Raw genomic sequence first — 23,053 nt, forward strand, 5'->3', positions numbered from 1 at the left:
CTAGATTCACGTTTGCTGCTTTCTATTTCTTGAAACAGCCCTTGTGGTTGTCCCTTCCTGCCATGCTTTAAACACTTCATCCACTGAAGTGGATGGTCTGGATATCAAATTCAGATTGTCATAGATGCCATTTTTCCAGGTCTGGATCACCTGTCTTCCTATCTCTACCTGGTCTCCATGTGCCCACGGGCTTCCTCTTACTCCCATGTACTTCTGATACCTCCTGGTACTTTTTTTTCTGCTAAGAATTGGAAAGGGCTTAATATTAAACTTAGCCGGACCAGAACTTGAATACCAAACCCAGGTTTGATGCAAACAGCCTATTATTAAAGAAAAATACGGAAACACAAGAGAAAGACATTTCTTTGTTTATAGTTGCAATTCACTGTAAATCTATAAATATAATTCCACTGTGACTGTGTTCTGTTCCGCACTTTCCTCCCTGGAAATCTTTCTTCAAGTGACAGTTCATTTAAGGACATTTGAAAGAGTTCTTGAGGCTACAGATCATCCAAGGTCATGTCCCTATTAACCAGGGAAAGATTGTCCAATTATTTCCGAAGATCTTAGATAGCTTTGTTCAATTGCTACTTAGTTACCAAGTTAAGTGTTTGGTGGGAGCTAGTACTGTTGTAGAGCATGTGTAAACCAGGTAACATGTAGCACTAAATGTCTTTAGTTTGAAGACTTGTAATCTTTATTGTCTAATTCTTGTGTCCTTAGTAATTTAATACATCCTCCTGCCTCCTGATGTGCCTTAAGAGATACAGTCTAGATTCTAGAATCAATGGTGCCCACTGACTTTTGCTTGTCTGCTCCTGGTTTCTTTGCAGGGTCTGTGCACAGGATTCGATCAGTTAGACCTCCCTTGCTGCTGCACCTAACCATCTGGTGAGTACCCACTTTATAAACCTTGGGGGAAGAATGCGGTGTCTATTAAAGGTGGTGCGTGGCTATTTTCCTAGGTGTGGTGGAGAGACAAGCAGAATCCCTCGGGATTTTCTGGGTGTCATCTCACTAGTTCCACTGTTGACTCGGCGGGCCACTAGCCCTTCACTCACTGTGTTCTTGATGGTTGTGGCAATGCTGCCTGGCCTTAGAGAGAATTTGGTGTCACCGAGCAAAAGGCTTTGTAAAAGTTTAAGACAGGCACAGGTACAGCTCTGCCCATCAGTGAGAAACCTTTATTTTGAGGCGGCTGCCTTCAGGAATGATGCCAGTCAATTCCTTCCATGCCTGCTTAACATTAATAAATCCTTCACGAAGTGATCAATCAGAACTATCTCTGTATGGCTGGTTTGTGTTACTTCCACAGTGCTTTAAGGTAGCACCAGATCCTAGCTAAAAAGGAGAGACTCACTACCTTCTCATCCCTTCATCAGATTACTGTTTTAGTATTGCTGCTACAAGATTACACTGTCTGTCCTTTCTACCTTTAAGAGGCAAGAAGCCGCTGGTCAGTGATTCCCAGGAACCAGCGCCTTCCCTGCTCCCCATGATAGCTGCACTCTGAGCACAGGGCTTCTCATATCAATCACTCTTCAAGACACTGCACCCCTTGCAAGGCTCATCGTTACCTCCTGGCACTGACCCTGGCTGATTGTCTTCCGGCCTCTCTATGAGGGGAAGAATTGCGTAACCCAACCCCTTTTCAAATGACCAGTGTTTAATGATATAAGATCAAGTGGATTTATTATTGTATGTTCCTAACTATTTATAGTCCAGTGTACTATATTTTACCACCTCTTGGAGGGTGACTCATAAGCTTGTCTTCGTAGGCAGTGTCCAGTTCAGGATGCTGAGTAATTTTAGAGACTTTGAGTCAGTGTAGATAGATACATCATTTGCTTCCTGCCCTGTTTTCATTATATCCTCTGGGTTGTCCACTATCCCATACTTGATTATCCCATAGTGGCATTATCCTCAGATGGGTCATTTTTTGTCTAAATTTATAATATATTTTATTGATGAAGACATCTCTATTGAATGAATGTAGATACTAGTGTCAAGGGTCACAGCAGCACCAGAACATAGGAGGGGTTTGTTACGTATTTTAAATTCAAGGAGAAATGCTTTGGTGGCACGTGGTACAAGTCCTGGCATTCGGTGAGACTTGGGTGGCCTTAAGCCTTAGTCAGAACTGCAGGCCTCCTGTGGGGCTCCTTCCTTCCCCTTCTCTGTATGCCTGGCTGGACTTGGCTACCTGTTTCTGGCTGATATCTTTGTGTTACTCTTGCTGTCACGTCCAAAGAGAGTTCTTTCACATCCTACCCACCTCCCCCAGGAACTCCTAAAAATAAAAGCATCTGGTCTCACTTAAGCACCAGTCAATAGTTAGATCCTATGAATTTTGATTCCTTAAAAAATATGGAGTGACATCCGGTTCTTTGTATAACACACAGGAGAGAGCATCTAGGACCTGGACTGTGAGCGAGCATTGCTGGTTTTGTTTTGGGATCTTGCTTTAGGTCCTCTGGCGGCAACAGCGAGTGCTTCAGACAGCACACGAGTCCAAATGATTTTTAGTCGCTTTCATGTCTACGATGACACATTCACAGTGCATTTTAGTTCCCGTGGTGGTGTGTTTTAAATTGTGCTGATTTACGCTGCATTGAACTTAACTTATTACTAGTCTTAGTCAATACATTTTCAAAATTAAAAGTAGATACAGTTTGCCTCGGAGAGATTGCCCAGTGGTTAAGAATGCTGACTACTGCTCTTTCTAAGGATCCTGAGTTCAATTCCCAGCACCCCCAATTCCACTCACAACTGTCTGTAACTTCAGTTCCGTGGGAGCGGAAGCCCTCTTCTGATCACTGTAGGGACCAGGCCTACAAGTGGTGCACAGATAAACATGCAGACAAAAATCCCGTATACATTAGAAAAACTACACAGTGAACACAATGATTATTTTAGGCAAGTTTTCCTCATTTTTATGTTGTTAAAAATTCATATCTAACCAAGCCAAAGATGGTTTTCAAATTAGGAAAAAGGAAACAAACTTTGGAAAACTATTTTCCTGTGGGATTTTAGTTCAGAAAAAACAATAAAATATGGCTCTTGAGAAAAACTAATATTTGGGTACATTGTTTCTTTTTCGTATTATTTTAAGTTGTTTTCATTAAATATTAATTGCAGATAGAATGTATGTGTTTCACCAATGTCTCTGTCTTCTCCCCATCTTCCTCCTTTTTCCTTCCTCCTTTCTCTTTCCTTACTGAATTTTCTATGCTATCCTGACTTCTTTCAGAACGGGAAACCCACACGTTACCTTGGCTATTGGCATCTTTGCCCTTTTTTCTCTATTATTTTTTAAATCTATATTGTAGTGTAAATTTTCCTCAGGAGCAAAATCTGGTAGTTTATTAGCTGGTAGGACTGTATTTATTCCAAACTCTTGAATATTAAAGCTGCTATGATTCACTGGGAAGCAAGAACAGTCATGAAATTCTATGGTTTTACAGTTTTCAGAGCATAGTATTCATGCCGGGCTTCATAAGCCGAGGCTGGGTGTGACGGCACATGAACATGGGATGCTGTGGTAGGAGGAGGAGGAAGAGGATGCCATGGCAAGAGTTCAAGACCAGGCTGGGATAGATAGCAAGACCCCCCACATCAAAAGCAAATCAGGACAAGAGCAGCATATGCAACTCGGAGATGTCTATAGAGGGATTTCTTAATCAGGTTGCTCAGCCGACACTGTCGAGAGGAGGTGGGGCGGATGCCTGTCCAGCCTGATAGGGAGGTGGAGTGGGAGCTTTGAGTTCCTCAGCCCAGTGCTCAGGAGACGCTGCTTCTCTGGAGGCTCTGAGCTGGGTGTCTCCCTTCCCCATCAGCCTTTGGCCGTAGGCCACACCCCTGCTGTCTGCAACTGCTGGAGAAGATGCTGCAGGGGTGGAAGAAGATGCCACTTAAAACGTTTTGGTCACACTCTCCGTCCCTTCCACTCTTCCACACTTTCAGAAACTATGTGAGTTTCATCTTCTTCCCTTGAGAATATAGTGTACTCTCCCTTCAGATCCCCAAGTCCTTAAATGATTGAAGTGTTGAAAGACACATAGATATTTTTCAGCTAGCAGCAATCAGAATTTGGAAAATTTAATATTTCAAATTCTTAAAATCACTGTTGCCGTGAGTCATGACTTCGGTGCTGTGAAAAGAGAGACAAAGATGCCATGTGGTTTTAGTGATCGGAAGCCATTCTTTCCAGAAACAAGTTTGAGTTGGATCTTACCGCCTCCATCACCCCCTTCCCCCTGGGGCACCTTCAGTTTTAAAATGACACTGACGTTTATTTTTGTCCACCTGAGCCCTGAGGTCAGTGCCGCCCAGGTGAGCTGTGCGTGCCAGTATAAAATGCTTAATGTTCTAGTTGTAGTAAGGAAAAGAAACTGAGCACAGCAGCCAGAGCTGAAGGTCGGAATGACTGACATGGGAAGTTAAATTGAGATGAGCGATACATTCAGCGTAACATAACGAAATCCTTATCATTGCACATTCAATCAGTGTACAGATGTCATACTTCTTAAAAAACCACTGTACATTGGATGTGTGTGTGTGTGTAGGGGTGGTGGCATGTTTTCACACACAGGTACATTTTTATGCAAGTGCACCTACACTGTTATGTATATGCATGTGTAGCCCAGAGGGCAACCTAGGTATCATGTTATCCATGTTTTCTGTGGGACAGCATCTCTCACTGAACCGAGAGTTTGCTGAGCAGGCCAGGCTGGCTGACCACTAAGATCCTCTGAGTCCCACCTGTCTTGGCCTCCGTATCGTTGAGGATTCTAAATGTACTCCACCAGGGCCACATTTTTATGTAGGTTCTAGGGATTGAACTCAGATTCTTAGCTTTTCAGAGCAAACACTTTATCAATTGAGCCATCTTCCTAAATACTTTTTTTTTTAAATAACCAATCTCAGCTCAGAATAGCAACATTTTAAGAGTTCAGAAAGTAGGATTTGGGTTTATGCACACTATGCACAGTACAGCTCTACAGTGGCATAGAAACCTGTAGTAAAAAGCTTTACTACTTTTAATAAAACTGGTTGCCAGTGCTGGGGACTCTCCCAGAACCCCATTTAGTACAAGAGTCAGGAAACACTGCTGTCCAGCTGAAGTGAGCTGAGCCAGAGTGGGTCAGTCATTGACTGAGCCTGCCAAGCAAGAGCTGGAGATACAAAAAACTGGATTTTGCAGGTGTAACGTTACCAATAACCTTCAGGAGTGGTGATATTCTAGGATTCATTTTTGGTAGAATATGAGTTGCATATAGAAATCCAAACAAAAATACTAACAGTGTTTTGGGACTGAAAACATGTTTGTGATCTAGGTAGGTAGAAGGTTCTAGAAGAATTTTCATACTTGTAGGTAGACATATTTAATAGCAATCTTCATTGCAATGATGCAGGATAGCTAAGGAGTGACCAAATTCCAGGGACTTTTTTAGTTCATAAAGCCCAGAATTTATTGGGTTCTGATCCTGTTACCGATTGCTTTATAACAAAATGTGAGGGCTTGGAATAACTGTAGTCACTACCTCTTTGATACCTCCCTTTTCATGGTCCACAGTTTGGGAAGGGCCTGGTTGTGCCCAGGATCTCATACAGTACACTTGGCTGCTGACATTGGTGGAAGAGGCTGGGGCAGCCATGGGCTGACTGAGAAATCTCCGTTGCAACACAGCCTATTTCTTTTCCTCTAGGGTTGTCTGTTCATGAGCAACTGCAGGATTCGGTTTGACTCAGCTCTGGGGTGATTGAGTTCTCCAGCAGACAGAGGTACTGTCACTTTATGACTTGGCCTTGGACCTGATGCCTCATGGCTCCCATCAGGGGCCCTTTGAAGCACTGCTGTGCACATCTTACCTCTTTGGTCATGCTCTGGGAATGCTCTCACGTTCTCCCAGGACTCATAATTCTGCACAGCAGCTCTCCCCTTCTCTGTTGCCCATTAACTTAGGCTAGGTGGTCCTTAACAAAATCTCAAGTTGCTTACGTCCTAAATGGCCAACCCTGTCCCTCCATCTTCCATTACCGTTCTTTCTACCTTTAGAGCTCTTCCCAAGCCATGGACACAGCCCATATCTTTTCCTTCTTGTCATGATTTGTTGAGGAATTGGAAACCATGGCAAAATGAAAGGTAGAGCAAATTTCTCACTCCTTACTTCTCTTACCGAAAGGACATATGCTTATCACCCATGCGTGTCTTCTTGAGAGGACTGAATTCTTCACTTTAGCCAGTGGCTGGGCTTCTGCCCCTGTCTTCCTACTGAGGCTCCTTCTTGTTCTTGTGATGGTTCTTCTCGTCCACCTATCCCAGACTCACTAGATGAAGGGGAAAAGGGCAGGAAGTAGACTGTGACCTTCACATGATTCTTTTTTGCTGACAGGGGCCATGGTCAGCATTGTGTCAGTTTCTGTTTCTCTGGTTTCACAGGACTTTCCGTCCTCTGAAGTGTCATCTTCACACCCACCATGGGGAGTGACACTAGGTACAGTGTGGGCATTCGCTTGCTCCCTCCGCTCGCCTTCGCAAAGTCACCATGTCCCCTAGAGATGATTAAAATGCCAACTATATTAACCTTTAAGTAAAGTGCCCTCTGCTCTGGAACTTGTTATTTCTAAAATGCAAGAAAGGCAAGATATTCATTAAAGCTGGTAGGATAAAATGTTAATCATAGACTCTTGTTGGCAGGTACATGTTATACCTGTGTACTGTAAGAATGTATGAACTGTTTACAGAAGAACTTGTATTTATTTTAAAATAAAACCTTGGGAAGAGAAACATTAACCAGGATATAGAAGGGTATATTTCAAAACAAAATGTCAGTTTTATACTGCAGCACGGGCTTAAGCTTGTTCTGTCTCTCATGTAAGCAAGTACACACTATGTGCACCTTGTGATTTATTCAAATTCCAGTCCTCTCAGGATTTGAAGAAACAAGGAGAGTCAGGAAAGCCCTTTAGAATTTTAGCTCCTGCACATACAGCTCATAGACCTCTTATGCAGCTTCTACCCAATGGTCATGAGATGCTGGTGTGGAAGTTACTAGGACCTGGCTGCTCAGTGGTTCTTGTAGGGATACCTTGCCAGGAAGAGCCCGTTATTCCAAAGAAACAATTCTTTGTCCTGTTACCCATTTTACACTTGCCCATTTTAAATTGGATATCCAGCATCTTTTCTACCCTGAAGTCTGTATTTACCAATAGGTGAAATATTACCTGTCTTTGGATCTCTAAAAAATATAAGGAAAAGTTAACAAAATGTAGTTCAGTAGTAGAGCATTTGCCTAGCAAGCACAAGCTCTTGGCTCCATCTTTAGCACCATAAAAATAAAATAAAACCTGGGAATGGATCTGTTGCTCAATGATAGAACACTTGTATAATGCTTAACTCTCTAGTGAGTGCATGTGTACACACACACACACACACACACACACACACACACACCACGAATAAAATAAAAAAAAAACATGAAATTCAACAAAATTTACCCACTACTTTTCTTTTTGTGGAGAGCATGTCACGAACATGCTTAAGCAGGTAGAAACTGGTGCATTTACAAAGCCCTCACCTGCTTTCCTATAGTTAACAGAACAGCACATGCCCTGTCTTTGCTGTCCTCAGGTGGGAAGAGGCAGCCTGCCCAGGACTGCAGACTGAAATAAACTCTCCCCGGAGAGAAACCACCAGTGACCTTGGACGTCTACACCTGGAACATCAGCTGCTTTCTTCCTCTGAATATTTTGTGGCTTGTCTAGAGAGTCAGGTGTCATCAGAGCAGAGAGAAACAGTTGGAGGACAACTCCAGTGACTCCCTGTGACAATGCGACATGATCTTCTGGTCCTTCTAGAGAACTTGCGACTTTGCAGTAAGGATTCAGTTAGGCCAGAGCAGCCATGTGGCAAATAGGAAATCCATGCAGCGCTAATGCATTTCATAACAGTTCTCTGGATTTTGGAGAGATCCAGTACTTGTTTTTTTTTGTAGTTGGACGTGTGAGCGTGTCCTTATTGAACTTGTGGAAAACCAGAACCCAAACATACTTTCCTAGTGCAAATAAGTTTACTGAGAAACTAGTGATGTTAATTAAACCTGTCGGCTGGAGAGAATCTGTAGGGAACTGGCTAAAGAATGTGAGTCGTGAATGCGGACTTCAGTTAGGCTGTGCACAGTACCACTCATTTCAGCATCTTCAGTGGCACTGGTGTGAGACGATGCACATAGGACCCGCTGTAGAGTGCACACTGAGTTCATTCTGTTTCCTCTTTTTTCACTCCTCTGGTTGTGGATATAAAACTAGGCCACCTCATAGGCTCAGGATTCATTTCTAATGAGTCTCCTCCCTTTGTCCTCCTCTGTAGCTATCCACCCTTTCTTCTGCTCAAGTAAAGCATTTGTAAAGAAATAGCCCTAAGGAGCAAGGGTTACCTGCTCTCCTCACCTTGGCGCTCCTTTCTGTACCAGTGACGATGCTCTACCTTCTGGGACTCTGGACAGTAGCATTTCTGTGCTTTAGGCTACACACAGACGCTCCTCTTTAGTTACCAAGACCATCTCTGTTTCTAGCCCACCTTCTTTTCGTGTGCTCCCCTACTCTCCGAGTGTCCTCCTGCATTACTTAGCACTGCCATACCCTTCCATGGGGATCTTTCTGCCGGTCCATCTGGAAAACCTGGGCTGCTTTGCCTCATCTTTTCCTCTTTCTGCTTCCTTTTTAATTCCGTGAAATTCACATTGTAAAAACTTTCGATCTGAACAGCTCACAGTTTTACATGTCTGCCACCTCTGCCTACTTCCAAATACCTTCATCTCTCCTGAGGAAAACCCCTGCTAGGTTTTGAATTGCTAGGGCCTGGTTCTTTCCTTCTATCCTTTCTCAGCAACCATAGACAGAAACACATAGAAATAAACTCTCCCCAGAGAGAAACCGCCAATGACCTTGGATGTCCACACCTGGACCATCAGCTGAGATATATACATATCATATATATCTCATACATATCATATATATCATATATATCATATATATCTCATATATACATCATATATATCATATATATAAATATATATTTTAAAGATTTATTCATTTATTATATATAAGTACACTGTAGCTGTCTTCAGACACACCAGAAGAGGGCATCGGATCTCTTTACAGATGGTTGTGAGCCACCATGTGGTTGCTGGGAATTGAACTCATGACCTCTGGAAGAGCAGCCAGTGCTCTTAACTGCTGAGCCATCTCTCCAGCCCTGCTTTTTATATTTTGTGGTTTGTCTGGAGAGTCAGGTGTCATCAGAGCAGAAACAGTTGGCTTTGTTTCTATGTGAATTTACCCACTTAGAACATTACCTATGACTAGGACCATGCAATTTGGAACCTTTTGTGCCTACCTTCTTTTGCTAGACATGGTGGTTTAGATTTCATTCACATGCTTGCAATCACGTGATCTTCATTCCTATATATATATATATATATATATATATATATATATATGATAATATCCATAAGATACGAGTGCGACCATTTGTATGCTCTGATAGGTATGGTATGTTCTATCTTTTGACTCTTGTAGAGATGGGTCCCTGTCTTCAGTTCTTTAAAATATCTACTCAGGGATGAAATTAAATGTAAACATTTAACTGTTTGAGGTGATAGAGTGTTTTTTCACAGTACCTGCCTAATTTACAATTTTATCGGTAGACATGAGTTTTCCAATCTAGTTGCTGCCCTTGACAACAGATGTTTAACTTTTATTTTTGAAAGTGTAGCCATTCAAGTATGTATGAACTGTACCCCATCATGGTTGTAATTTCTTCCCCTCTCCCCTTTTCATTTTAAAGGCAGGGTCTTTTGTAACACATCCAGCCTCAGACTCAGCGTGTAGCTCAGGGCTCAGGTGGCCTTGAATTTCTAATCCTTCTGTCCTTCCTTCTTGTGTCTTCGGATTTCAGGCATACACTGAGCTGTGCAATTGTGTATGGTAGGCCAGCACCCCGCCCTAGTCTGTCATCTTTATTCGCACATGCCTAATCACACCCTTCATCCTTTCACTTGCTTCTTGCTTTTCTTAGACAAGTGTTTGTTTGTTTGTTTCATTTTTAAAGATTTATTTATTTTATTTATATGAGTACACTGTAGCTGTCTTCTGACATACCAGATGAGGGCATCAGCCCCCATTACAGATGGTTGTGAGCCACCATGTGCTTGCTGGGAATTGAACTCAGGATCTCTGGAAGAACAGTCAGTGCTCTTAACCACTGAGCCATCTCTCCAGCCCGAGTGTTTCTTTCTTAGACAAGTGTCCTATTTCCACCCCGTCTACCTTTACTTGGTCTGTTTGCCCTTTGGCTGTTGAGTTAGGTGTAGAGGTTCTGGATGTTCAGTCACTGGCAGACGTGACTGGAAGAACATTTCTTCTGTTTCACAGGTTGCGTGTTCATGTTTTCAAAAATATCATTTTGGTGAACAAAGGTTTTTCATTTTTATAAGCTCAGGTTTGTCTTTTCTTTCATCGATTCTTCACTGTCATATTCTGGATCTGCTAAAGTACAGTTGCCGTGTAAGTATCTTAAGCTCATGAAAGTTTACTGTCAGCCCCCTCTGTTTCCTTCTATGTGGAATGGCCACTTACTGGTATGTTGTGGTATATCTAGGTCACTGATCCATTGGATGGGATGTGAGGTACTAAGAGTCCAGCATCGTTCATTTGCTTCGGAGTGACGAGTCCCAGGGCCTTTGTTGAGTAGCCTTCCTTGATCTTTCCATCACTGTCAGGAGCTAACTGGCCTTAGCAGCAATGGGTCTCTCCATTGCGTTCTGTTGTTTTGTATTCCTATTCTTTGGCTGTACCACACCATTTTGATGACTATGTCTTTTTAGTAGTTTTGAATTCTGAAAATGTGAACCTCCCAGATACATGTTTCCCTAGTGCTGTCTTCACTCCTTGTGCTTGTTCTTCCTTCTGTCCCTGTCATTGTTTTGTTCTGTACTGATTCTTAGCTATGGCTTTGTACCTCAGGTGACAGCAGCAGCTGTCCTACAGTTTCCTGGCACCTGTGGGATATTACAGGCATGCTGCAGTCTATAAGACTCCCTTACATAGGGTGCTCTCTAGAAACCTTGATGAAATCTATGTCAGCGCTTCGAGAAGCAAAACCAACTCCTGCTGGCTTCAAGCTGCATGATAGAAATCTAAGAGCTGTTTTGGAAGCCTTTTGGAAAAAAGGACCCCCTTCCCTTTCGCCATGACAACTAGATATTGTTGTGACTCTGTGTGTTCCAGCTATAGTAATTGTCATCTTCACTTACATAAATCCTATTTGAAAACCCTGTTCTGTGAAACCAAGCTGTGGTGCCGGCATTAAATCAGGAAAAAGTTAGACTTGTGGAAGACAGATCGAGGAAGAAGGCTGCTGGCTTTGTTGGAATCATTTGCTAGGATGAGTCACACTTGTTTCCAGAATATTTAACCTCTGCTTTGTTCCTCTGAGTATTGTAAGGACTATGTGGGATTTTCCTTTTCTAAAGAACTTGCAGCCGTGACTTACCCAGTTAACTGCTCTTTAAGCATTTCCAGATGCTCCTTTAAGTCCTCGTATAATGGAGGCTGAGCAACTGCTCCTGGTAGACTGGAGGAAGCTGCTGTAACCCCTGACATTATGACAGTGGGGATGTTTGTGCCTCTTGCTGAAATGTAGTTAGGAAACACCTAGAGAGCTGGGAAGCTGGCTTAGTGGGTAGAGCGCCTGATGTACATGAGGGCCTTAGGGTCCCCACCATAAATGTAAAGCTGGCAATAGAGGATTACCCCTGGTACCTTGGGTCTGGGTCTGGGTCTGGGAACTGTGGAGAGAAGAGAATCCATGCAGCTTGCTGGTCAGGCATTCAGTGTTTTATGAATGTGTCAAGAGACCTGACTGAAAACCCAAGTGGAAGATAATAGAAGACACCTGACGTTAAGGGCTGGCCTCCACATCTGTGCTCACATGGGCACACACAGGAAATGTAGATATGCATATTCCACACACAAACACACATTTAAAAGGCTTAGTCTCCCCACCCCTTATGAGAGAGAGAGAGAGAGAGAGAGAGAGAAAGAGAGAGAGAGAGAGAGAGAGAGAGAGAGAGTGTGTGTGTCTTTATCAGGTTGTGGTAAGGGGTGTCTAAGGGAAGGGATTGGACTGATGAACAAGGATATGGAGATACACACACACACACACACACACACACACACACACACACACACACACACAATCCGCACATAGAGATGTCCATCCATTAAGAAAGAATGATCTAGGCTTCTCACAAGACCTTATATCAGGCAGTGCAAAGTGTCCAGGAACAATGAAGGGGATTTGAGGTGGCAATGGATAAATACTGAAGATTTCAAGAGGCCTCTTTCCTTCATAAGTATGCAGTGTTAGAAACAGCAATCAAGAATACCCATGGAAATCATTCGGGCTGATTGTACTGCAGACTTGGCCCATCAGTTAGGCCACATCTTTTCCATTAAAACCAACTTTGGAGAATTCTTTAACACAGAAGTTCTTTCTGTCTATGAGGCATTTTGCCACCATAGTTGTGGCAGCTGGTAAAGTTAATAGTTCATTTCCCACATTTGATGCAGTGTTTAGCTGTCAGGGTCAGGTTGTGGTTCATAGATTATATATTTCAACCAAGCAAATCTGACTCTGGGAGAGAACAGCTTAGAAAGTAGCTGATTGTTTTTGTATGGAGCAAGCCCTGCAGGGGACATTGTGGATAAGGACAGGAGGAAAAAGGGAGCATTAAAAAAAAGCATTATATGAGTATGGCAGCAGGTAATTTAAAACATGTTTATGGTGCTATGTAAATGTGATATATATGTGTTACATGATATGCATGATATATATCATATATGTAAACATGAGATTTATAATCTGTAAAGTTTCCCAACTTTGTACTTTTGATAAAATCTCATTCTAAATTAAAAAAAAATTCACTGCATTAAAAAGGAAGAAAGAACAGGAAAAGAGAAGCTGCCTTTAGTAGTGTGGACTATCTATCTGCTCTGCTCCATGTCTGAAAGTTTAGATTGGACTGTTTGCTCTCCAGTTGTTTAAAAGAACAATCCAAGAGGAAAATTGGCTTGTCATGTGCTTATTTGCTGTCAAGGCTGCATGCAACTTAGTAAGAACAATGCCTTTTCTTTGAGCATCAAAGAGTTTGTTAATTCCCAGATGTCACTTATGCCCTCTGAGTGCAGGAGACAGTGATTATATTGTCAGAGGCTGGTGGTGCTAAAATGGAAAGCTTATTTTGGTTTACTTCTTAGCCAAATTATAGTCTACTTAGAGTGAATAAAATGTACCTGTTTACTTTTATTTTGAGTATCCAGAAATGACTCTCAGATTTCATCTTCTTAATGGCTTAATATTAATGACACTGACCCAGAGAAAATGATTTTCCTCTCTATTAATGTTTTATAAATGGTTACTCTTTATGTTTGTATCTCTTGTTTATTCATCCATTTGGTAAATGCGTTTTGTATGTTCACCCTGTACCTGGCAAGGCCCTAAGCACACATTTGGGGTGACGGGGTAGTGCGGCATTCATAGGGGATTAATTTGCACTTGGAGGCAGACACAATTGTCCTATGAAGGTTACTTTTAAGCTGAACCCAACATGACAAAAAGCCAAGAATGAAAGAATGGTAGGCGGAATTTTCTACAGAGGGAATGGCATGCACAACGGTCATAAGTAGACATGGACATCTTCGTGTGATCATAGTACCAGAGGAAGGGACACGGGGAGCACAAGGCTGATGAGGTCTAAGTTGGGCAGTAGCCAACCTCGTGTTCCCTGCTAGATTTGGGTAAGAACTATTTTTTATTGTTGATGTTCCTTGTTTGTTTATTTTAAGAACAAATACTCTCTTGATGGACATGGTCAACTTTTTATTTTAGTCCCTTACCCTTGCAGTAGTAAACTAATTGTGAGTTTAGAACTGAAGAAGGAGTGGAAACAGAAAATCCAGTTAGGAAGCTGTTGTCAGTGAGAATGGAAAGAATTGAGTCAGGATTTTTTAACTAACTTGAAATCAGCGAATAAATGGAACAGGAAAGATAATGGCAAAAGAGGCATCGGGATGGCTCGGAGGCATGAAAGTGAGCAGTGGCTGAGAAATGTGTGGGGACTGGGGAGCCTAGAGGGCAAATAGAGACTCTGCATTAGCTCAGAAGCTTAATGCATTTGTTAAGTATGCAAGCGGAAATGTCAAGTAAACAATTGGGTCTGGGACCAGGAGCAGTTGGATACATGAGAGCCTGGGATGGAGATATGGGTAATGGAAATAGAGATGATATTTAATGCTTTGGGGCCACATGTAATCACCTAGCAAGGGAAAATACACAGGGAAAGGTCACTTGAAGACAAGGAGGTCAGGGTTGAGGACAAGTGACTAATGGAGATGGAAAAAAGCTAGGAAAACAGAATCACTGTCTCCAAAGAAGGTTTCCTGGAGAAGAGAGCAGTTCACTGGGTCAACTGCCCATTGGCTGGCAGAGAAAAAAGGCAGCCCTTGTGTCTCACAACAGGAAAGCCACGTTGTTCCTGACAAGAAAAAGGAATTCTAGTCAGTGTAGTCTGAGAGAAAAGAAAGGTGAAGAACTCTAGTCTGTGCCTGTTGACTTTCTAAAGAGGAGGTTTAGAGGCAATGCTGTTATTCACAAGGACACAGGGAACAGACGGGGGAGTTGAAGCCATTTTGGGAAATGGACTAATGAATGAAGGTGGATTTGTGGACCATGTTTAAATGTTCATTTTAGGTTGTGGTAAGGAATAAAGGCTTGCTTGCCCATGTGGCTGTGAGATTTTCTCTAGCTTAGATTAATTCAGTGGCTGTAGGCAATCAGTTAACATGTCCCCCTCCTGAAAAAAAAAACAACCCAAAGCCCACATGTACAGAATTAGCAATTGGTCATGATGGAAAGAATGAGGCAGGGAAAGGAAGAGTAACTATGTGGACAGGGCAGCTGAGACAGGGGAAGAAGGGCTGTGGTTCCTAGAGCACAGTGAAAGAGCAACTGGTCTCAAGTGAGAATCGGCACAGTTGGGCCTGGGGTTAGTACAGGGTTAGCACACTTAATACAGAAACCTAAAATCTGAAAAGGGCCAAAACCTAAAACTTTTCAAGCACAGCCATGATGTAATTGGGAAATTCCAGACCTGGCCTCATGTGAGAGATTGCAATCAGAACGTCGGCACCCAATTACATCATACACGCTCACACTCAGGCTATGTGCACTCGGTTTATATGAGAGATAAATCAGCTGCATGTTTAGGCTTAGTTATCGTAGCATATCTTATGGATGTGCAAATATTCCTAAATAAGAATTTGAATTCTGAAATATGTCTGATCCCAAGCCTTTTAAGTAAGGAAAATTTGCCAATTAATTATAGAAGATAATGGTGGTTGGGCAGGGGAAGATGCTCAAATTGACTTTTTGTTGTTGTTGTTGTTTGGTTTGTTTGTTCGTGTTTTGTTTTTTGAATCAGGGTTTCTCTGTGTAGCCCTGGCCATCCTGAAACTTGCTCGGTAAACCAGGCTGGCCTCAAACTCAGGTTCACCTGCCTCTGCCTCCAAAGTGCTGGGATTTAAGGCATGCACCCTCACTCCAGGACTCAAAGGTAGTTTCAAAGGAGTCCAGTTGCTGGTTAAGACAGCATCAGGCAAATGCACATGGGCACGTGTGTGCGTGTCAGCGTTTGGGGAATAGAATAGTGGCTGAAGTCACCAGCCTCAGGCTTGCCCTTGTCTGTCTTTGGGTTGTGCATCTTGTGATAAATTTATCCTATTAAAGAAACATCCGATGCTATCTGAGCTTCCTGTGGTTGCACATTATGTGAACTACTTCTCTAGACCCTACTTGTCTATTCAATAGGAAACCTAATTTCCGGCAGCTGATAAATGCATATTGTGTCATGCAAATTTAGAAAGATGAGCTGCTTTCCAAAATCCCATGGAGGACGGCGCATGACGTAACATGGATCCTCAAATCCTATGGGGAACCATGGCCCGCTTAGCCTCGGTTAGGAGAGCTCTGAGATACAGAGATGGGATGTTGGACAAGTAATCTCATAAACACCCTTTGCAAATATCAGCTGGTTTACATCAGGAATTGAGCAAGAAAGGCTTAGGCAAGATTCACTTCCTGAACATATTCTTCTCGAGGAAGAATGAAATTTAAACCCATATTCGCTGCTTTTGGCATTTTTCATGAGCAGCTTGGATCCTGTTATTAACTTACCTTCCCAATAGAATTCAAAGGACAATTTTACAGGCTAGAATTGCCTCTGTGTTTCCAGGCCAAATGTTTCTGTTGCCTGGATGCCTTGGCTTCTCTGTTAATTAGTTTGTATGTAAAAATCTCTTTATTGAAGTGTATTTAATACACATTTTGAGAACTGCACAAATTAAGACTAAACAGCTTAGTATATTTTTCAGGGAGTAAATGCTCTTGGGTAACCTTTTAAAGAAACGGGACCTTCCCAGAACCCTATGATCTACTTTATGAGTTCTTTGGTTACTGCCCCTTCCAATAGTGTGTATTAAATCCCTTTCATTTCAGATTGCTCTGACAAGATAGCAGACAGAAACAAGTTAAGAGAGGAGAATTAATTGGGCTTATGGTTTCATTGTGTCTCATTTCTATCATGGTGGGAAAGTCACAGCAAGTCTACATGGTGGGAATGCAAGGTCATATGAGACTCTGTTTGGTGACAGAGTAGGAGACAGAAATAGGGGGAGTTAAGAGCTGCGTTATAGCCATGTGTCCACAACCAGTGACCCACTTCTGTTAGTAAGGCATGGCTTCCCAAGGGATCCATAGTCTTCAAATTAGTGGTGCATTTCACAAACCATAATCTATCGCTTGAATTTTTAAGCTACAGCTTCTTCCAGTGTGCATGATGTATGGGTGAGCAGACATACTAGCTCAGACAAAACAAAGAACATTAAGGTGATCTGTAGTCATATGATACCTTAGGCCTGAAATTGTTCCTGTTATTTTCTCCCTCCCAAAGCAAGGAAGACACTTCCAGCATGAGTGACTTTGTTATCCCTACAGGGAGCTGAAGGTTCTAGAACACTGGCTTGGGCAGTCACAGGTTCCATGTCTTATATCTAGGCTGTTCTCTTTATGTTTTGTCTCTGCTTTTGTATTTTTAAAATGAATCTGAGTATATGTATTTATACCTAGAGTTCTGGGATGAGCTGTGCACTCAGGCTTGAATCCCTGAGGTGTTGTTTAACCTTCCTTTTGTGCATCTTGAGCAGACATGGTCTTTCTGATGTAGGGATCAGATACTGACTCAGTGTTCTCTTGCCTATGCATCTGAACACCTAGGCAGGACTTTCCTGGAAGCATTTGGAATTTGTGGAGGAAGCGCTTATTTCAGACAAGGAGGAACAGTCAATGGGGGTTTCTATGGGAATTCATGAGATTAATGACTGAATGCTCATTCTTTTCAAGGTTCTTTTAGGTTTCATGATTTTGCAGAAGAGTGTGTCTAGAACAAAACCAAAGAGTTCGATAATTTCTTTCACATAAGCAAGTATGTTTTTTTCCAATAGCATGCAGACGGGTGCTGTGATATATCATCCCCTGTGTTTCCAACTCCAAAGGTCATTTTTGATTCTAGTACGTTCCCTAACTCTCATTTTAATGATACATTTACTATGCCTCCAAATAGAGATCATCACAACATCTCTTGAGAGAGACAGAAAGAAAAAATGACTAAGTAGGATTTTTAAAACATGAACATTTCTGCACTAGACTTTAACTCACTTTTCCTCAGTGTTTTCTTTATTACAGTATAACTTACATTCAGAAGAAATGAAAAAAATCTAGTTTTTGTATGTTTCTGTACTATATAACTACGTATCCTGCCATGTTCAAGATGTATATGTTTATATTCAAATGGTCACAGTCATGTCAAAACCCACATGCTCATGTATTCTAGAGGTTAAATGCTAAGGGTCACTTCTGCATCTTTAACCAGGTCTTTCAAATTATTGATAACACACATGGTGGTATGTAAGTATGTACAATGTATGCATGCATGTATGTATGTATGTATGTATGTATATATGTATATATGAAGATATACATATCTGGGGTAGTCCAGTTTTGTGCTCTTAGACATACTGAGAATTCTCAGTGGTTGCCTGCACATGTTTCTTTCATGTAGGGTGAGAAAAGAAGTCCCAATTCAGATCAGCACTTCTAGACCTGCGTCTGTTTACCCATCAAATGCTTATTGGACACATACTTTTCAATAGCTCTTTGTATTCTTTGAGAATTCCATATAGTATATTTTGATCATATTCACCACAATGTCTAAACTTAACTCCTTATCCTCTTTTCTTTCTTTTTAATTTAATAACCCGTCAACTCTAGTTTGTACTGTCCCTATCCTCATGAATCTGAGACCCTCTCTGGAGCACAATAGCTTCACCCTTCAACAAAACTGGCTCTCCCTTCTCCTGGAGTCCTCAGATGTCCACAGCTCTTAGTTCAGGGAAGACACACTTGTCATTTCCTTTCCAGGCTAGAATACTGAGTGCTTTGATCTTGTGCAGGTCTCATGTGGTTAACCTCAGCAGCTGTGAATCTGTTTAATTCATAAATTGTATAAAATATTCTGCCAGATATTGTCATCTATAAACATAAATCTAAGACAGAATATGTCATCCTCCAACTTCTATATCACACTGAATTATGTAATGCAAATTCATAATTAAAAACCAAGAAAAGTTGTCCGAAAGTCTATAAAGTCTGAAGATGAAGATAGTGAAATGGCCAAGAATTTGTTTGAATATTGACGAGTTTAGGTAAATTTCATGAAATTTCCCCCAAAGTGATTCTATACGAGATTTTCAAAATTGTTTTTCCTCTTATGGTATGTGTATGTCTGTGTCTGTGTCTTTGTTTTGAAGGTTTGAAACTGGGTCTGACTCCATTAGGTCAGGCTAGCCTCGCACTTGTGGCAGTCCTCCTGCCTCAAACTCTTAAGTGTTAGATTTCTAGGTTTGAGTCATCATGCTTAGCTTTGTTTTAATAATAAGCAATAGATGGTTTAGCTATTCTTGGAAAACATGTATTGACATTCTGTGGTAGACAGCAATGGGCAAGTTTTTCATTAGGAATTCAGTAGCATGAGAGCCAAGGTTTGTGAATATCTTTCAACAACAATGTTGTTTGGGAGACTAGAATAGTACCTGGGACTGTGCTAGACAGTGATGACCTTAGACACAGTTAGGGGTGCCAAGTGTACCCCAGGCCACAGTTTAGAGTAGCTGGGTAAGCAGGGAAATGCTGCGGTGAGTGGAGATGAGAATGGTAGAAGGGTCTAAGAACAAGAAATCGTCTATGGGTATACCAGTGGCTTATTCTGCTTTAAATCCAAGCATGGAATTGTTTGCTGTCCCCTTCAGTGTAGGCAAACAGCTCAGAGCACAGGAGGATGGTTCCTCCAGGTAAAAGTGCGCTTTGCTCTCAGCCTGAGCTGTCTGTGTTGGCTGATGTAGGCTGCTGGGCTTGGGCAGAGTTGTCCCTCTGTGTGCACATCTCTTAGTGTGCCAGTGCACTGCCAAGCAGGAGCCTGGGGAATAGCATGTCCTTTGATTCCGAAACCAGACCTTGCCACACTTGTTCTTTCCACAGATGGTCGTGTCACCAGGCAGTGGCAGCAGCCCCGGGTAGCTGCTGTCTTGACTGGTTTTCAGAGCACATTCCCTGTAACTGTGATTTTCCAGGGCATAAAAGGAAAGAGGAAATTGTTAGTAGTTTCTCATCACTGAACCTTTTAGTCCATTTTCCACGCTATAAATGGTGCCACTCAAAGGCAGATTATATTTAAAAGAGTTTATGATTCATCTTACAATGTGTCCTGTTGTACCTCTGGAGAGCTAACTTGTTCACCCGTGTCGAGTAGACCTTTGACAGGAAACATTTTTATTTTCTAAATAAGAGTTTTATGTGCACATCATTTTAAAAAGAAAACAGCAACGCAGGCATAATAATATGCACTGATTCCTGCCCCCCTGTGCTAATCCTTGTAGGTAAATGGTCTCTGCAAACATTTCCATTTGGAAATTTTCTGGCAGTCATTGCTATAATTTGGGTTCTATATTCCTTCTAATACTGACCAGGTAGATTGTGGAGCTATTTAATGAATGAATATTTCATGAACATTTACCCCTTCATAGTGAGTTCCAGGCAAGCCAGATCTATACAGTGAGACTCTGCACTTAAAAACAAAAAAACTGTGATCTAATGATAATAAACCAGGGAGATTAACAATGTCTGTTGTCTCAGCGTCTTGGGGATATAGTTCAGAGGACCAACTGTGACTATGCTCTTGGAAAAAACGTCGGAACTTGCCAGGAAGTGTCCCCAAAGATGTGCTTTGGTGCTGTGTGTTCGGTGTACTTGACAGTTATATTGTTATGTAAAACCCAAAAGGTACCCTTTAGGATACTGGTGTTCTCTGCTCCCTTCCTATCTGGCTGGCCCTTTTATTCTGTGTGGTATCTGAAAATTCAGGGAATTGAGCCCAGGCATGCCTAGTGCACACAGCTTTATTACCCCAGCTTTTGCACATTTGCTGTCTAATAAGCATAATGGAGTATTCCACACTCTCTCTAAGCTCATTCTTGTTCCGTTGCCAGCCCCAAGCCAGGGCCATCTACTGCAACCAGTTCCTGGTTTACTGTGTTTCTTGCCTTGACTGCTCTGTAACATTCATCACTCCTGATTTTCTGTCTTTGTCTTCTATTCTTGCTTGCCCTTGACACTTTCTCTTCTTTTACATGTCCGGTCACCTCTTTTACTAATTAATTGTACTTCTGTTTTGTTGAGGTCCTCACAGAGTGCTAAGAGTGTCACAGGAAAGCAAAAGTATGAATTCTATTCAACAAGCCTGCCCATCATCTTCTTCTGTTACTGTCTGCTCTGATGGACCCATACACATCATTTTTGTTACCCCTTTTGGTGACTGAGCATTGTTACATGCACAGAAATGCCCTGAAACAGCCAGAAGTCATCCTCTATTTCCCTTCTCTTCTGATTGTAGAAGGAAAGAGAATAGCTTGTAAAAGAAATATTGAGAACTACTCAGGCACATACAGTTTTCTGTGAAACAGAAAAATAGCATGTAAATGAAAAATTAAGAAATTCCTCCTGGTTTTAGACTTATTATTTCACTACAAGGGTGATATTTCCTTGAATGACACTTGCCTGACTTTCTTGATACCGAAATGACTTTTGGCTGCAGTAAAAGCCGCCACCTTTCCCTCTGCCTGCTCATCTTGCCTGCATGTGTATCCTTTGCATTTCCTGCTGTCAGGGAAGCTGGAGTTGACATGGTTTCTGTCAATCATGTGTTTATTTTTCTCCTTGCAAACAGTAACACCACACAGATAACTCAAAAGCCTTTAATACCTTCCAAACCACTGAAGCAAAAGCAAAATGGGAAACAAAATTGGCCATGCATGAAAGAAAAGGAAGCAAAAGCACTCGATTAGTGTGGATCAACAGAGCACACAGTTGTTCAAGACAGGGGTGTGGGGGGATGAGTCAACAGATGCCTAGAGTAGCCTCAGAAATGGTGGCCATGGGCCAAGGGCAAAGCCTGGAGGAGGAGCCTCAAATGAGTTAGCTCTTTCCCTAGAGAGAGAGGCTTGGTAGGAATGAGGCCTATGGGTTCCACCCTGACAGTAGATCAGAGTTGAGCTATACAGGACTGTCATGCCAGGACTAAATCATCTACGGCCATGGTGGCACTATACCATCTTCAGTGTAGATTTAGAGTCTGGAGCCCTGGCTTGTAACTATAAACCCTTGGTTTTGTTCAGAAATTTCTGGGTCAGCCAAGCTTTTCTGCTGCCTTTGGCCCTGCTCATTTGTGCTTCCGTGTGCACTTGCAGTCAGCTAGAGCATCAGTAGGGGATTGGCCAGCCTGAGATGACTCAGCCCTGTTCCATGTTGTCTCTCCTGTTTTATCGAGTTCTGCTGAACTTCTTCATGGCGTAGGAACAAGGTTGCAAGAGAAGGGATAGAAACATGCAAAGGCCCTGATGACCCAAGTATGTCTGAATGGGAAGAGAGCTAGGTATAGGGGAGAGGACAAGGGAGGCTGCTAGCTGAAGGCAGTAGATATGCCCCATGCTTTTCATACACTTTTGTGCTTGAGGAACGTGGCAGACTCATGTAGCAGGTTGCAGGTTGAAGTCAATTCAGAGGTTAAAACAATAATTACCATTATTGAGTAGATGCAAGTTTAAGGACCTGTCCTTGGGGTAGAATTCTTCTCCAAGCTCCTTCTCAAGAATCAGAGACAAGGTCTCTCAGAAATAAAACAGGTGAGTTGTGGGTCACATGACAAATTTGTTTGAAGTCGATAATCCACCTGATCTTCAAGAGCACCAGTCCATGTGATTCTCCTGAAGTCCAGGCTTTTCCTAAGGTAACGGAACTTAAGTGTTCAGTGAAAACAGGTCTTATCTGCTGGTTGATGGGTATAACCAGTGTGACTGGCTTTTCGAAATGAGTCTGGCTATTTTTCCTCATGCTGTGTCTGAGTAAGGCAGCCAGAGTAGGTCCTCATAGGAGTAGCATCTGCAGGGCCTACTACAATGTACTCAAGTACCCCTACCTCCATTAGGCCCCATGGAGCAGAACTCTGAGGCTGGAATCTAGCAGTCTCCCTGTAATTCTGATGCATGTAGCATTTTGAGATCTGAATTAGAATTGTGTGAGTTTTGACAAACTTAAACAGTTTTTTTTAAACGGCACATTTACTTTCTATAATTTTATGTATTTGTTGATCTGAAAGTGAAATTTAACTGTCATGAATTTTTTTTAACATGGCCCTAGTGAGAGATGTCAAAAAATTATAGACAATTCAAAGAACAATCTAAGTCTTTAGGGGAGAGAAATTCTAGAAAGAAAGGTTAAAATTTGACTTGATGACCCCAGAGAGGAGTACATGGGGGAGTACAT

General features: G+C 42.0%; 1 protein-coding gene across 21 annotated transcripts in view; it reads left to right on the plus strand.

The window, feature by feature from the left end:
• Plcb4 (phospholipase C, beta 4) overlaps positions 1 to 23,053 on the plus strand; it is a 369,409-nt gene that overhangs the window by 153,255 nt on the left and 193,101 nt on the right. For 12 of the 21 annotated variants that reach the window (XM_063283132.1, XM_006235085.5, XM_063283134.1 and 9 more), the window contains one exon: positions 834 to 891. The exons of 2 other annotated variants lie outside the window; for them this stretch is intronic. The gene's annotated coding sequence lies outside the window, so the exon portion shown is untranslated. Of the gene's footprint in view, positions 1 to 833; positions 892 to 5,708; positions 5,785 to 23,053 lie in introns of all 21 variants that reach the window. 7 more of the 21 variants (XM_063283129.1, XM_063283131.1, XM_039104323.2 and 4 more) reach the window with 1 other exon arrangement.

Source organism: Rattus norvegicus, chromosome 3 (genome assembly GCF_036323735.1).
Source record: "Rattus norvegicus strain BN/NHsdMcwi chromosome 3, GRCr8, whole genome shotgun sequence".
Taxonomy (NCBI): Eukaryota; Metazoa; Chordata; class Mammalia; order Rodentia; family Muridae; genus Rattus; species Rattus norvegicus.